Source organism: Cyanistes caeruleus, chromosome 1 (genome assembly GCF_971803275.1).
Source record: "Cyanistes caeruleus chromosome 1, bCyaCae1.hap1.1, whole genome shotgun sequence".
Classification (NCBI taxonomy): Eukaryota; Metazoa; Chordata; class Aves; order Passeriformes; family Paridae; genus Cyanistes; species Cyanistes caeruleus.
Window position 1 is genome coordinate 138534146 of NC_141701.1, and position 17398 is coordinate 138551543.

Sequence of the window (17398 nt, forward strand, 5' to 3'; positions counted from 1 at the left end):
TGAACATATGTAAGTTTCAGAGCAAGAATTCTCCTGGAGTAAAAGATAAAATGGAAGGAGAATCTAATGCTTTAAAAAGCATGTGACTAAGGAGTTTGTTTCTGTTGTGAAGTATTATTAGCCAAAGGGCTGGAAATGTTAGGAATATTCTTTTACATGAGCCTTAAAACTGATCTTAAAAGCACTAATCCTTTTGGAAAATTTTAGATCAGATTAAATATTATAAAAACCATGAACATTTTAGTTTAATTATTGGGGCTTTTTTAGTACTTGTGACTTTGCTTATAAACTATTTTGCTCCACCTTTCTAACACTTCAGATTTGTAATGCTTGATGGTTGATTAACACTTTTATTCTGTATAGCTACATTTGAAGATTTTAGGTAGTAGGTAATACTATACTTTGCATAAGTATAGTATTAGATCCTAGAAATACATAAATTGCATATTTATGTAATTCATGAAAGATTAATTATATTTAAAAGTATTTAATGAATTTTATATAGCATGATAATTGGTCACAATTTCCATGTATCTTAATACATTTTTCAGCTCAAGCTCTTTGTGCAACAAGTTCATTGAGTAAGTAGGAAATCAAGGGCCTGCAGATCAAATTGGCACAATCCTACATTAAAATACACCATTTATGCTTATTTTCTCATTGGCATACTGATTTTATTGGTTGACTTGGATGTAAAATTGCTAAGAATATGCTTTTTTCTCTAATGATACAATTTAAGAGGAGGATTCTTTAATAAAATTCAGAACTAAAGAGCAATCTGTCAGCTCCTTTGCAGTCACCCAGACCAGTGCCAAAATGAAAGATCTCATTAATTTCAGATAAACTTGTCAAGAAGATCAAAGTCAAATTAGTAGTTTAATGCAGTGTACAAGTGTATTGAAGTGTCATTACAAGATGGCTACAGGTAAATGCAAGATGATTCTTTTCTAAGCTTTCTTTTTCTTTTCTGTGCCTACATAGGCCTTCTTGAAGTTGACTGATATTTGGACAGCATCTGACAAATATTTAAAATTATCAATTAATCATTTTACATGTGGTTTGCTAAATGAGCAATGACATTTGATACTTATTTGAATTTCAGAAATGTCTTATTTTACCAAAACTTCCTTTCCATTCAGAGTAAGGCCCCTCTGAGATGTTCCCCTTAGTGTGAAGTTGCTTTAAATACTTCTGTGGCCTTTCTCTTTACTCAATTAATGTTGTCTTTTTATTGCTTTTACTTCAGCTCATCTGCATTATTGTAGGGCCCAGAATTCCTTTCCTTCTCTACAGATTTCTCCTTTAAATTTCCAACAGAGCTTTGCAGCAGGTTTCATGGAGAAATTCAGTTTTTACTGTCATGTATTGCAGTCCATCTCTAATATGTTTTTGGACCTGCTGGCCAGTTCCAATTATATCTGACAAAGGAAGAAACTGTGTTTATGTCAGTGTGCTTTTTGTGTTCATAATTCAAGTATGTAACCACAATCAGAGTTTTGTGAACTCCTAGTGATATTCATGTATGTAAATGCAATCAACTCCTACTAATTCCGTTAAAACAGAGAGATACCATATTAATACCCTCTCTGAAGAAATTTTTACAGAGAATAAATGCACAGAGAAGTCTTTCAGTAGAGACTTGGCTTCTGTTCTTCTACTATTTTTTTATAGTTTTTAAAGTTTTATTACAGTGGTTTTTTAACAAAGTGTCATCAGTTTCATGGTATATATACTCTTCTAGCTACAGGACTACATTAACTGTTTGTTTGCCTAATTAGGATCATATCCTGAGCTACCAAGGGGTTTGAATAAAATGCTTTCTCTTATGCACTTCAACCCATTTGTGGAATTGGAGAAATCAGTGAGATATGTGGTTACATTACTTTGAGAAGTAAAATGTGTTTTCTGACAAAGGTAGTATTACATGTTCCACTAAATATGATTTTAAATATTTATATAATATAAGCATAATAAATTAGAATTTAAACCTGTTGGAGAAGACATCTCCATGAATCAATAGTTCTGGCTTGTTGGGAAAAGGAGAGTTTTCATGGTACCAGTGGAATGTTTTCTTTGGGATACAAACATAGCTGATACACAATCAGAGACATGGAGAGGAGCACAGGAATCTCAGCCACACGCAGATCTGGGAATGCTCTCACTTTATCTGGCATGGGCTCCTGTGTGCTTGGCCAGCAAGGTGAGAAAGTGAGAATAGCCAGGGAGGGAAGTGAAATGTCAGGCAGCTCCGAAGGACAGCAGAGCCCTGGGGAGTGACATGGGGAGCAGCCATGTGCAGGGTGATCCTTGCAAGGTCAATACATCCTCAGCTGCTGGCAGGTACTGAGGGAGGGAAATTGTTTCTGCATCTGGTTCCCAATGCTCATTATTTACCAACAGACATACCCTCCATGAATTTGTGAAACACTTTAAAAAGCCATTTATATTTTTAGTTTCTATAATAGAAATTATTTCTGGTTGGACTTAATTTGTAAATGGCTGATCGATTTTCTAACCTGCCCTGATTTTAGAAAGAGTTGTAATTTTTAACTCACATTCTGCCATCACTGCTAATTCCATGGCTTTACTGTGTATGACAGATAAGAAAGATTCTGTTGTATTTTGAAGAAAACTACAATCAATTTCTTGGCTCAGGCAATTCAATGCCTGTTGCTATCTTTGTCACCTTTCTCTGCTCCTTTTCTACATTTTTATTCTTTCTGAGGTAGGACTGCCAGAGGAAGATGTAGTAGTCAAGACGTGGGCATACCATCCATGCATACAGCAGGACAACGATACTTTCTTCTGAATTTTAGTTTTCTCTGATTATTATTCTCTGCTGATTTTTATTTCAATAATCCAATAGATTTTAACATTATTCACTTAATACTAAGAGTAATTTCTCCATACTACAATAACATCAATCTTTTTTCAGGAGCATGAAGAGGAATTAGGGTAACTTAGAACCCACTTTTATATACAGGCAATTGCACTTAATTTTCCCAGTGTGCACTTACTGAAATGATGGTGACTTATCCCCAGGTATACTATATTTATCCATCTTCAACATTGCATCTCTAATAGTTTCTGCTAATAACTTTCCCAAGATGGAGGTCTGTGGTGGGTCACACTTGGGAGCTTAGAGTTTCCAGGATCACAGACACCATGTGAAGGAATTGTGTTTCTCACATTCAGTTTCCCTGGTACTGACATTTTAGAATGATCAGGTCTAGTATTGTCACAGTTTGGAGCAGAGACTTGGAATTTGGCAACAGAATCTCTCTGATATTAGTGATGCAAGTTTGCTAATTTTAGGACTGCCATCAAATTTTGGTCAAGTAAGTCTGGGAAAACAATTCCTATGTGTTCAGCAAATACTAATAGATTTTTCTTAACTATAAGACATCCAATTTTATTGTTTTGACTTCTTTATGGCAATTGTGTATGGCATATAATTTTTAGAAACATTGCAGCTATATGTGACAATCTCCATTACATGCTCCTAAATATTAATTTGACACTCACTCTGCTGTGCCTTGTAGGAAGTGGGGTCATTGTATCCCTACAGCTGTTTCTCTATCCCTGCCTCCCTGTTGGCTTAGCAAAGAGGTGGCTTAGTCTGAGGGCTCCAGAGCTCAGCAGAATGGCCAGTATTTCCATCATGGTATTGAAAGTTATTGTGGTGCTAAAACTGAGACTGTGGGTAATGTCTCAGCCTTTCCTTGTTCAAACACTATCAAGTGGAGAGCTTGCAGATGCAGACTGGCTACACAGGTCTGCTGGGCAGCTGCATATAAAAGAAGATAAAGAGAATGTGGTTAGCAGGAAAAACCAAAAGCTGAATGGCAAAGGGAGAAGGAGAAGCCCCTCTGGGATCTTAGAATTAATCTGTATTTCTTGGAGTCAATGTATGTATCTGCTATCATCAAATAGCTTTGAAATTAATGAAAAGGTATGTGATCTCTCCTGATTTCTCTGTGTAGAAGACAGCAACAAGTTGCTGAGCAGTTTCCTTGTATTGTCAATTTGAATGGTCCAGTATTGTTCAGATACTATGTGGGTATAACTGTATTTAGACATGAAGAAATTTCTGGAAAGGCAGGACAGAGAAAGTAATACATGTTTCTCCTTATCTTTTTTTCTTTTTTTTTTTTTCTTCAGATGTTTAGATTCATATTAGAGCAAAATAAAAACCAGTGCTCAAAGCCCAGTTTTTGAGACATGTTAAAGTTGCATATTTCTTGTTTGAGAAAGTGTTGTGTGTGCAGCCTTCATTTGGGGAACTGAAAATAGGAGGTTACTTTGTACTTTTTCTACAAGATCCCTGCTTCCTACCGTGCATGAAACTTGGTCCTCATGGAATGAATTTGTCTCTGATATTCCCAGATAATTTCTTTTCAGAATATGTAAACTGAATGTGAAGTAAATGAGGCAGAAACATGGCTCAGAAAAGAAAGGGTTCAGGCAGCTGCACAGCCCCCCAGTAGGACTGAAATTCTGTCTTTCTGTATGATTCTGGCCCAGTTACTCTAGTAAAAGCTGGAAAAGTGGTGGAAGCTACAGTTTGGAAATATCAAAAATTAAGTCAGTGGAAACCCAGAACACACAAAGTGTTAACACTGGGGAAAAAAATCAAAGCTCACCTCAGGCTTTCAGAATAGGTTGACATTACTGACTTTGCTCTCTTTACACTCATGTATAAAATTACACCATCACCTCATCCATCATATGAAGTATCTCTGAAAATGAATGAATTAATGTTTTTAAAGTACTCCCAGAGGTGACCTGCCTTGTAAAGAAAGAGGAAAAACCCAGCAGAAAGTGATAATCCATTTCCAAAGCATTGTTTGCAAGTTGTGTAATGTACATTAAAAATTTGAATGAAGTTATCAATAGCAATTGGTTTAGGGATTCCCACTCACTGTGTAAAGTCAAGATGTTTCAGGTACATGATGACATACGAATTTTCACTTGAGATGCTATGACACATCAAGCACAAAGAAGCAGGAATTGAAGTTACAAGTGAAAACTTCAGTTATGGCATTTTCTAACCTGCATCACAAAACAGTAAGTATTTAAACACAGCATATCTCTAAATTCAATTCTTATAATCCAGCCTAGTAATCTCTCCAGGATTATGCTCCATCTTGTATTAAATATGCAAATTGAATACCTAATCCATGTGTTTTTACAGGCTGCTCAGCAACCACCTTTGTAAAGTGAGTCATCACATTCATATCTTTGCCTGGTTGCATGATTTATATCTTAGTTAAGATACATTATAATGAAGAGTGAATGGATAAAATAAACATACAGTTGCAAAGATTACATATTTTTGCATTTTAAAATCATTAGCTATGATTGCTTGCTCTTGCTTTACCCAATTTATTCTGCAAATGTTACTCTGTTGTATTGTGGACATTATGAGAGGGATGGGGCTTCTGTTTATTCAGGGATGATTTCTCTCTCACTGGAGCTGAGCACTCAGAAAAGACATGTGCATATCAAGGAGTGTTCCTTAAATTTTCAGCGAATGAGTTTACTGCACTATATGTAGTGTTGTATCTTAAGCTTGTCCTGTTGTTAGACATTAATCATTAGATATTACGTGGACAATAAAATAATTGGACTCCTCCACACTCATCATGGAAAGCTTTGTGGTTCTTGGTGCTGCACAGATGCTGGGACAATGTGGTCTCTGCAAACAAATTACACAAATAGACCTAGGGGTCTCTGGCCAGGAGATTGGGGAAGAAAATTGCTGAAAAGCTGGAGGCTGCTCCTGTGACCATCACATCCTCCATGCCCACAACCTGCCCCATCCGTGTTTCAGAATAGGCTATATTATATATATGGCACACAGAAAGAGAAAAAAGTGGGTGTAATCTGAATCCTGCTATGGTTAGACTGAGTATAATTTTTTTATTTAGACATTCACTATTTCATTTTAGAAATAAATAGGACAACTTGAGGATGCTTCACTTACTGTTCTTTCTAGGATCACTTCCATTAGAAAAACATTTTCACACAGGTAGTGGATCATGTCTCATTCTGTTAATGTTCTCTATACCTTAAATATGCTTTTGATTTGTATTATTTATGTTTATAGTCATGACTTATGTGCACAGCAGTGCACTTGTGTTATTTTTGCATAGGAGCACAGAGGGTTTTTCGCAGTGAGCTTGTAAAGACGTCATTCACTGGTACTGGCTCTTTTTTCTATGACTGCATTTTTCATTACCAACATCAGTTTATGAACATCACAATATTAAACTAGAATGCAGTGTATTTTATTTATGGCTTATATAGTATTTGAATATGTTACAAATATTAATTTATGTTGCCACGTCTCCGTGAAGTGACAGACATTCATTTGACAGATGGGGAAACTGAGGCATGGAGAGCTTATTTGAATGATCTAAAATCCCTTAGCAGATCTGAGACAGTGCAGGCCTTTCATACAGGATCACCTTTAATCTCTGCAGCAGCATGGCTGTTATTTTTACATGAGGACATTCATAGATTAGCGTCAGTGTATGTCCTGATATTAATCTCTACTGATCCACTTACCTACAAAACTATTTCAAGCCAAATTAAAACACCTTTCTGCTTCCGGCAAAGCTGTCTATTACTTGTATTGTGGTAAAACTTCATCTAAATGTTTCAAAATAAATTGGTTTGTCGAGGCATTGTTGTAATTGGTATATCAGCAGCACAGTTTTCACTCACCAAAGGATGATTGAATCAGAGGAAAAAAATCCTTGAGGAAAAGTTGAAGAAGAACTACAAGTACAGAATTTGGAAAAGTATATCAATATATATATTGCTTTTACTTTCTTATTTATTTTTTTTTTTGTTGTTACTGTTTCGATACCTTTCTTAACAGGAACAACAATTTTTAAATTTGGAAAAGGAAGCAGATAAATTCCTAGATGGTGGTAAAACCACCTTATTGGAGTCTTTTGTTTCTCTTTCAAAGAAATGGGAACTGTAACATGAGATTAATTTCTCATAACACTGGAGGTCTGTCATACAGACATTTGTGTTTGAGCTGGTCTACAAAACTCTTTCCATAGTTACCAGAGGTAATCAGGCATTTCTAATGACCAATTTATCTGAACTGTTTAAGGGTCTATTTTGGGGCAAGATTAATTGCATTCTAGAAACATCCATTTCCTTCCACTTGCCAGAAAGTCAAACAAGTTTAATTAGAGACTAATTCAAATGTGGACATATAAACTGGATGAGATGAATTACTGATTCTTTGTAATCTTACACAAGGTTACAGCTTGCCCTTACTTTTAACTGGAACACTGAGAAATATCTCCTATACACCAAAAGCATTGATGGAATATTAAAACACAGCAGCCTAAAAGAAAGGGCAAGAAATGGAAATTTGATCAGTCATGTTCTCTGTACTATCTTCTGTAAATGTAACAATGTACAATTTTAAAAGTATGGTAAATTTTTATATAAACTGGAATACTCATTTGTCTTTCTGAGCTTTCATTTTAAACTTCCATTTTGTAACTTGTATAATCCTTTATACAAGGAAGGTGCTCTTTTTCAAAGTATTGAACAAGTTTTAACTTAAAAATTGAGGAACTTTAAACTCAAAATTAGGGAAAATTTTCAGTAATTTCTCATAAAAGCTTCATTCAACTTTCCTATTTTAAATTCATGCTATTTGAAAAGCTTTACATAATATTTTAACCACTTTTTATATTTTTACTTTCATATTTAAATGTGCTTTGCTGTAGCTGTGCTACAGATACTAAGTGTATATTTGACTTGAAGCTTAAACAATATTAAAATTTAAAGAATTATTCAGCTGAAAAGGTATTTAGGAAGTATTTATATGCATTGAAGTGAGCCTGAGCAACAGAGTTTCAATGCAAATATGTTTACAATATATACTTTAATAGGAACCTTCAAAGGCCAACAAGCAACTTTGCAAAATCTATTTGTATTCAAGACACAAGTTTTTAAGAAAAATTAGTTATGAAAATGTAGAAGAGGATCACATTGGTGTTTCTGACATTACTATGAAAAATATGCTGAAGGTTTATCTGAGAGAGGACAAAAAAGTGACTTAAAAGTGAAGGCAACAGTACAGTCTTATCTTCCAAGTTCATTACTGAAACTGATGAATTAGTACAGAAATTTGCAGTAGTAAATTAAGGAAAACAAGCTATTAAAATAAGTCCTATATGAATAGAAGAAACTGAACAAGTTGGAGTACCACCCAGTAAAAGATGTTAAATTATGAAAATGATTAGCAGAGAAAAGGAAGTGTAGCAATCATGTGGGTTCAGCAGGCAAGTTAAGAAAAAAGGTCATATTCAGAAGCAAGGTGAGCTGGATAAACCTAAGGAATTAGATGCACCCTAATTAATCTCAGACAAACAAGAAAAAACTGCTGCTTTTGCATTTTGCATGCAGGTCTTTGGCATTCACAGGGCTGACTCATACAATAATTTTAATTGAAATTATTAAAAATATTTATAAAGATAAGCATTCTTATCCACTTGCTGCAGGTGAAAGCTGTGATACAGACAGGTAAGAATTCTGCCAGGCTCTCACAGGTAATATTTTAGGTTCTGCCATGAAAGTACCTTATGTCACTATAATTTACAGCACTTCTAATGATAGTGCTGAGTTATGTCTGTGTTCAGTGGCTGTTTTATTTCTTTCCTCTCCATCTGAATAGAAAACATTGTATTTCAGTCATGTAAACTCTAAATTCATCCAGCCTTCAGTCAGGTTTCCTTCGTATTCTTGGAAAAAAAAAGGTGTTTTTGAAGGAGGATGGGATAGGATATGATACTTGTGTTTGTCATTTTCCAAAGAAGCCATACATTTCCCTTTTTTTTTTCCTCCTGGCTAATATAGTATCAAGAATCAGCCATGATAACTACCTCCCTTTGTTTTATTGTAAATAGGCAGAAGCCCTGTCTTGGTTTGAAAAGACAGGTATCTGCTAAGGAAGTCTGGAACCTCCCTTGAAATGGAAAATATAAACCTCCTCCCCCCAAATTATTATAATTTTGAAATTAAGGCACTCTCAGGCAAAAATATAGAAGTAGGAATAGCAGGTCTTTACTAGTATGGATAAATAAAAAGAACCCCTGACAACTTTATAGGAATATTAAAATAAAATGCAGTAGTACAAAAAACACTGACAGAGTCAGGGTCCAGCAGTAGTCAGGGTGTTGGTAGCAGTCTGATTACGTGGTGGCTGCAGTCCTCCTGGAGTGACAGATGTGGGTCTGTTGAAGCAATGATCCTGTAGAAGGGTGGAGTTTTCCTCTGAAGGTCCAGTGGTGGTGTGGATGGGTCCTGTCTTCCTCTGGGGATCCAGTGGAGGAAGGCTGTGCTGTTCAAGTCTCAGATTATATCCAGGTAGGAATGCTTGGCTCCTTCCCCTGGGTGGAGCATCTCCCAATGGGATGATGTAATTTTATCAGTCACACAGTGAGGCTCAATGGCCCTTTAACAGAAGATATCTCCCTGGAGGGAGGATGGGTCATGGAAGAGACAAAGAACTGCCCCACCTGGTTTTAACAGCTGATAACAGGATACATCCTTTTGGTTACCTTGCAACCTAAGGCAAGCCCAATACAGGAAAACCTGATCAAATTTCTGAGTTCAGTCCAGCTACAGCAAAATGTATTTTATTGGTGGTTTTAGTCTAAAGGAACTAGATGTTAGGAGATCTTATTTTCCAAGATGTTGATCATCACATTACCTGCAAATTTGCATTGGATTTTGTCTATTCCAATACTGGTGTTCTGTGAACTTAGTATAGTAGTAAAATATTCCAGAAGAAGCAGAAGCAAATGAGGACAAATGTTATTAAATTTTCTCATACACTGGACAGGTGAATTTAATAATTTTTTATTACTACAGTATCATTGTGTCAGTGCTCTCTGTCTGTTAGCAATTGACACTCAGCTTAATTCAGTGAGAAAACTGTCTTGTTCATAAACGGAACTGCAGCTGTTTAAACTTGGAGAACCTGATTACAGGAGAAGAATTATTTTGTTATTCTACCTGCCCTAATATTTTTTCAGTTTTGTGAAATTCCCAGGATTGAAAATGTTTAACTTTTCTCATTGTTTTGTGAGAGGAAAATACAAATATAAGGGAACTGATTCTAGTTTATAAGGTGAAACAAAGTATTTCCTCTATTTCCAAAACAATCTGTTTGCTCTTGGGTATTAGTTCCCATGTTTGAACATATTGAGTTTTACTTCCTTAAACTATAGTGAACTGCATAAGCCTCCCATAAATTAATTTTCAGTAGTTGGACACAGCATGTTTGGCTTTTGGGGACTTTTGCATGAAAATACTTTCTGTCTCGGACTTCATAAATTCCTCTACATGACAGTAACAGAGACTGTAGTGGAATGTATTGGATTGTTACCTGGCACTTACACTCCAGTATTTGACTTCAGAGCCTTTTACATGAATCTCAAGATGGACAAACGTAAAAACCTAACACAGAAATTCAAATTTATAGGATCGTCCTTAAAAACATTAAAATATAATCAATAACATGTTTTGGAGCAAAATACTTCCATGGTTGCTAGCCATTGGGAAACAATGAATATGATTCTAAAGGGGTTTACAGCAGAAGTGGTAACCTACAGCAACCCTTTGTTATCTCTGTTTTCCTTTGAGCTTTGGAAGATGACACCACCCATCCAGCACTACTGTGTGAAAGCTCTCTTCTTTGTCATATTTGTTCCCATATTCAGCAGTTCAAAATACATACCAATACCTCCACAATAATATATATTCTGTAGTTTTCCAAATATTGAAGAATTTCTTTTAAGTTATCAACTGCCAGTGTTTAATTGAATTCATATCAGACTGCTCAATCTTGAAAAAGTTGATGGAAAAAAATGAAGAAGGAACTCCATTTCTGAATAAGGTTCTGTGAATTTGTATAAATAAAATTGAGGGGAAAAAAAAAAAAGGGAAACATTATGCAGTTTATCAGTTTTGAAATTAGTTTTATTAAATTAATTAACTAGTTCTGAGTTCTTAAAGGTAGCTCATTAATTTGTAGTTTGAATGAGTTTACTAAGGATTGGGATATGTTCAAATGAAAACATTTATCAGCTGACTGATGTTGTAATAAGAATAAACTATATAATATAATGTTATAATTTTTCATTATAGAAATAATGAACTTGGTATAATAACTTAATAAATAATTAACTTTGGAAACCTGAAGAAGAAAATCTTCCATGGACTATTTTAAAAGGAAGTAGTAGATGTTAAAGATAAATCTTCTCTTTTCTTTAGAAAGAATATCATCTGATTGTAACTATTGCTATCATGCCAAAAATCACCAGAGACCTTGGAATATCCTTCCCAAACCCAGTGTTTTAACAATATTGAGGACCATTTCTCTCTGATGTGCTGGGAATTTGTTACAGCAATGAACGTGTTTCCAACTGAGCTGATTATATATAAAAGATATTCAGTCTTGCTGACATACAGAAAGTATGAATGCTAAATAATTGTAAAACATAGTATGTGATGAAAGTTGTATGAAAATTTATGTGCATTAATTTGTCTTGCCATTAAAAATATTTTTGCTGTATGGGGAATATTTATGCAAGTAAAGCTCATACTTTTGTAATAGCTGTCAAATGAGAAGCCTACACCAGAAGCAGAAAATACACATAATTAAATTAGGTCCAGACAAGAAATAGTGTAGGTTCCCTACAATGACAATGATTTCTTTCAAAGTGACTCCAGAAATTATTAGGGTTATTTTCTGTGGCAGTCAGTTTTCCTTGAATGACTGCATTATGTCTCATTATTTGCTAAATTCTTTGAACCTGCAGGGTGATCAGGAAAAATCAGACACACCTGGCCATTTAAAGTTTCTGGTGCATTTCCTGAAATTACTCTCAGCCTTACATTCTCCTTGTTTATGGACTAAAAATATGGCAACATAAGCACTTTTTAAAATTCTAAAAGTTAGTGAAATAATTTTGTTCAATAGTTAGGCAAGAAATCTGGAATTTATCTGTGTTCTCAGTCTTTTCAGACTGTAAAAAAAGGTACTGTTTGGATGTTGCACTGATATTTCCACATTGGCAATTAACTTATTTCTTAACCTTTTGCATCCCTGTCCCCTGAACCTTGAGATTTTGCTTCTGTAAAAAGAGATAATTAAATATTCTTATGTCTGCAGATAGCTTTGCCTGCTTGGGAACATATTCTCATCTTGCAAATAAGCTTGTAACAACGTATCAAAACTTTAAGTCTTGGTGTTAGGTAAATATATAACAACAGAAACGTGATATATATTAATCCTTTTTTGATCTTGTTTTGTGCTAAATGATGCTTTAGCTATTTTAAAGCATCATTATATTAGCAGGAAAGTATGTAGTAGCTTTAATATAAATTATTATCAAGGCTGTGAGGTATTATGTATTTACATATAAGATCTTGTGGCCCAAAAAGATAATAGAATTAAATATAGAACATAGTTTTAAAATGAAAAATGTTACTCTATGTCATAGATTAAAGCTTGCATGTTTTTCTAATGTAACCTTTGCTTTTTTCATCATTCCCAAGGAAGTAGAACTTCTACTAAATGGCAGAAGGCTGCCATTAATAAATCAAGTGATAAAATCCAACAAGCAGCAGCAGCAGCAGGAGCTGGTAACTGGTGAATGGAAAGCTGCTTGTGTAGGTTCCTGATTAGAGAACATTAAACATGTCATGAGGATGTTGACAGTTTGCCCTCAGTGAAGTGCTGTTTAACTTCTTGTGTTTTTTTCCCCCCAGCTATTACTGAAACTTGACCAACTCCCTAAAATCTTAAGTTTGTGGCAGTTCCTTGTCTGTCTGTATGAAATGGCTACTAAAAGATGAGGTAAGGGTATAATAAAGGATGAGGTAAAGAAGTGAAATGTGAAATTCTCATCTGGGGATGAAATTACCACCTCTGTGCTATGCAAGTGCTTTCCAAAATGGGCCCAAATTCCTGTGTCAGAACTGGTTCTTAATTGCCTTCCTCACTGAGTGGAAATACAGGGACTGCACGGGCCTGCAGCAAGAAATGCCAGAAAGGCCAATTCTTAGGAGTGATAGAAATTTTCTTTGCTCTTTTCAGAAATCACCATGTGCCAGTTTCAAGAGGAAAAGCAGACGCTGTTTAGATGTTTTCTCTATTGAACATCTTTCTGAGTAGCTTTCATCCCTTGGAAGGAAACAGTGGAGCTTTGGCACAGTAAAACTTGCTAAGCTGTCATCAGGTACAGAAGATCTGAAAGACAAAGGAGCTTTTGAAGACAGTTAAACAGACAGAAGCACTGCTAAATGTAGCAGAGATACAGAGATCTGTATTCTATTATTTAGGTCCCTGTTTAATTTACTCTACCACCTCACAGGCACTTTTTCAAGAAATGTTACTGCTCTGGCCACTCCCAGTCTCAGGATGAGGAAACAGACTCCAGTGAAAGTTATGGGAGATGCCGTGAAAAGCAGAATTATTTTAAGAGGAACTTAAATAGGGTAAAACATTTAATTTGATACATAGATGACAGACTGTCAAACAAATTACATAAGACTGGGAATACTGGCAGAATGTATGAAATATAAATAGGCACCAAGCTTTATGAGAAAATATGTTATGAGGGAATTGTTGAGCTCTACACATGAACAAGAAGAATACCCATGAATGCATGGAGAGCTGTGCATGAGCTAATACATCCTGCCAAGAAGCTCAGTACCACTGTTGCTGGGGGTACTTTACTGGTTCTAATCTAAAACTAGCTCAGGTATTTCTTCTACTTGGCAAATAGATATAGTTTATCTTATATAGTGTCCAATTTATTATTTTTTAAGATGCAAATGTATGTCACATGGATATTGGAAAGCAATACTGAAAAATGTAAGTTTGATATCAAAGGGAACTGGGCCCTGGTGGAAGAATTCAGATGGCACAGTCTTGAGGCAAGGGTGTTGCATGAACAAATTGAAAGGGTTTTTAATAGGTGTATTATAACATTTTATTGGGACTTAAAAGAAGCCCTTTCTGTTTGGACAAAGAAGGAAGGAGGGTATTGAGTATGAAGACCCAAAAATGGCATGTGGATTTTCTTCTTTAAGAGCAATGTGAGAAAAAATTTTTGAAAGTATCCTGAGAACACTGAATGTGCAGAAAGTAAAGGTATGGCAAGTTTTTGGAAGAAAGGTACTAGTTCTTTTTCTCAAGTTTGGTTAAAGCTGATAAAACATTGAAATGACATAATCTGAGAGAAGGACAGATGGAGAATATTGCTAGAAGACAATTAATGATGCTCAGCTTGATTTGTTAGTCATCAGCATGGAGATGATAACTGCGGATGTGTCAGCTGATGAAATTGCTTGGAGAGAACATAATGTAAGATGAGCAAGAGGCTATAGATACTGCCCTGGGGAATAATGAGAGTGCAGAAAGAGCAAAAATACTCATCAAAAGATCAACTACAAGAACATTCTTGAAAAGAACTGGAGCGAAAAAACCTATCTTCAAGTCTAGTGGGTGTAAAACACCAGGAAGGCAAGAATGATAAATGGCATCAAAAACTGGAAGAAGGTGAAAGAAATAAAGTATGGGGCTGAAGGACAGGGAGATTATGTAGTCAAGGAGCATCAGGAGTAGGCTTTCCCACATGGGGGGGCCCTCTGGGAGATGACAATGCCAGATTGTTGGAGATACTGACAGGGGCACAATCCTGCAGAAGCTGGGCAAGGCAAGCTGAGCTGATCGGGTTATGGTTTTTGGTGTCACCCAACAGTCCAGATCACAAGGCAAGTCCAAAATGATGAGACATAGTCTGAGGTCAAGTCAGAATCAGGGCTGTTGACAGCAGCCAAGTTCAATCAACAGTCTGGTGATTGTCAGAAGTGTAATGACAAGGCAGCCCCAAGTCATGGCAGGGAAACAGCTCAGCAGGGCGAGCTCAGCAAGGCCATGGCCAGGCAAAGGCAAACCCAAAGCCTGGGCAGGGGCTGGGGACTCACAGGTCCTACACTGGAGAGAAGGGACCATCCTCTCACCACCAGCTCTGGCACAGCTCTTCCCTCAGCTTTCTCCCCAGCTGCATCATTCCAGAGCCAGCCTTGACCACGGGCAGCTCAGTCCCTGGCAGAGAGAACAGGCTGTGCTCAGGTAATTCACTGTATTCAATGATTTGTGGTAGACTCTGGCACAGTTAATGGGAATTTTGTGATTGGTTTAATTAGAATCAGGAACTCATCCTCAGGCCCCTGTCTGACCATAGTTCCTTCTTGCTGTTGCAGTGTGTAAGGTGGGAAAATAAATTATTATGATCTAGAGGCTGGAATGAAAATGACAGCTGTGTTGTGATAAAAAGAAGATAATCTGTGCTTTGAAGGTCTTAAATATAAAGTACACACATTCAGGAGAGAAGAGTTAACAAAATAGAAGAAATGCTATTGTTTTCCATTCCCTCTGCACTTTTTAATTTTGGTATTGTTTAAATGTGAGCTTTCTTTTCAAGGGTTAGAAATAACTTTTTAAACATCACTCACAACACAGGTTAATAATTTATCATGGATGTTATTTCCAACATAAAATAAATTTTAAGCTCAAGATCCATTTGTTAGGATTCAGTTTTTAAAGAAAAATATTAGTGTAGTTTTCCAGCTAAAGGAGCTATTAATCCAGTGAAGGCTTCTTGCAGTTTTGGTATGAAATCTGAAAGACCTGCAGGAAAGCCTGGGTCTGGCAGGCAGCCAAGGAGGCAGCACAAATGGAAACACACAGCTGCAGTCTGATGCTGTATTATTTATCCATGTGTGTCCGTGGAGTGGAATCATGGAGACATTCATAACTCTCAGGCGTAAGAGTGCAAGGCTGGCTTTTTTATAAACATGGAAATTATTTTTAGCAATTTTTAATGTTTAGAATTCTTTCCCTTGAGATATGAAGAAAAGGAAGTTGAAGGGAATATCTGTTTTGACATAGGTGAAAATGGTCATTGACTGAACTTCTGACATGGGGGAATGTTATTTTAAATTGTCTGAGAGCTACTTCAGAATTTTTAAAGAAAAAACATTAAAAGACTGATAGCCTAGGAGCATATTAGTTGAAGATGCATAAAAATATACTTCTGATCAGTGTCTGCAGTACTAGATTGTCACTATAAATGGAAAATGTTATCAAAGGTATCAAAGGTATAAATAAAAACAAGCAGGTAGGAATTGCTTGTTTTTATTCTATAAGCTGTACAGAGAGAGGGTGTTGCCATAGTACATTTTGGTTTATAGACTTGTTTTGACCTTCACTTTAACTATTTTTAATATTAATATTTTCTGTGTCTGATTTCACTATACTGTATTTACTGTAAGAATAAAGGCAACTTTTCAACAGTAAGCACTCTATCTTAAAATCTTGAATTACAAAAGCTTGTAAAACTTTAAATTGGGTAATATATCTCCTATGTCCTATAGGGAAGAAAGGATATGAGCTGGAAAGAATTTTAGCTGCAAGTCTGAAAGAAAAATTGAAAGACCTGCAGCAAAATGAGGAATTCTGTAGCAGATCAGCCAAGTGCACATGGGTCAGACGCTTTGTGGGCATCCAGCTGCATGTACAGTCAGTAAAATTATGGCTTTGGTAGACAGTCCTAGGATGGATTCCTAAAGTATTCTTTATTTTTGAATTTTATTTTAACTGCAAATACATATTATTAACACTTGTGTGTGATTTGGAATATGTCAGATGAAATGTCAATACACTAAACTGATCTATGAAGATAATTGTCTATAAAAGATAATTAGCCTCAAGAGTCTTTTGCTCTATCAAGATGGGAAGACAAGTCAAGGGATTCTAAATTCCTTTTTTGATAGATACCTAAGTCTCTTCCTTTCTAATTCAGACCTTAATTAATAAAACATAAAAAATAAAGTTAAGAATCCAAATATGTACTGAAGTATTTTTAACATTAATTAAATTTACCTGAAAGTTCTCAATGAGTTTTGAAATGCAATTTTGTGAGGTTGCAACCACATTCTAATTTATGTAGACTTTTTCTTTGTGTTCTTTTCACTGCAGTCATTGCTGTTTTGTGTCCTTGCAGTTCTACTGAAGATGCAGAACCCTTATGGGCTATATTCATCTTCTCTGCTCAGCTGCAGCTGCCTTGCCCCTGCAAGCCTCTGAAAAACTGTGCTATGATTCAGGTGTTGGCTAGGACATGTTTTATAGCTAAATATAACTAAATATTACTCTCTGCAACTGTTATGTCGCAAGGGACATTTTAGTATATGAACTTAATGTGAAAATTTGATGATAAAATATTGTAGTTATAAGAAATCATTTTGGTAAAAAACTGTTGATAGACTATAAATTCTGGTAATA

The 17398-nt window shown here is 35.7% G+C and overlaps 1 long non-coding RNA gene across 1 annotated transcript; it reads left to right on the top strand.

Moving 5' to 3' along the window:
* Nucleotides 1–11896: 11896 nt before the first annotated feature.
* LOC147655948 (uncharacterized) lies at nucleotides 11897–16798 on the top strand. The gene is made up of 3 exons (XR_015279298.1): nucleotides 11897–12080; nucleotides 13142–13283; nucleotides 13419–16798. It is a non-coding gene; the product is annotated as an uncharacterized LOC147655948 (long non-coding RNA).
* The last annotated feature ends 600 nt before the right edge of the window (nucleotides 16799–17398 follow it).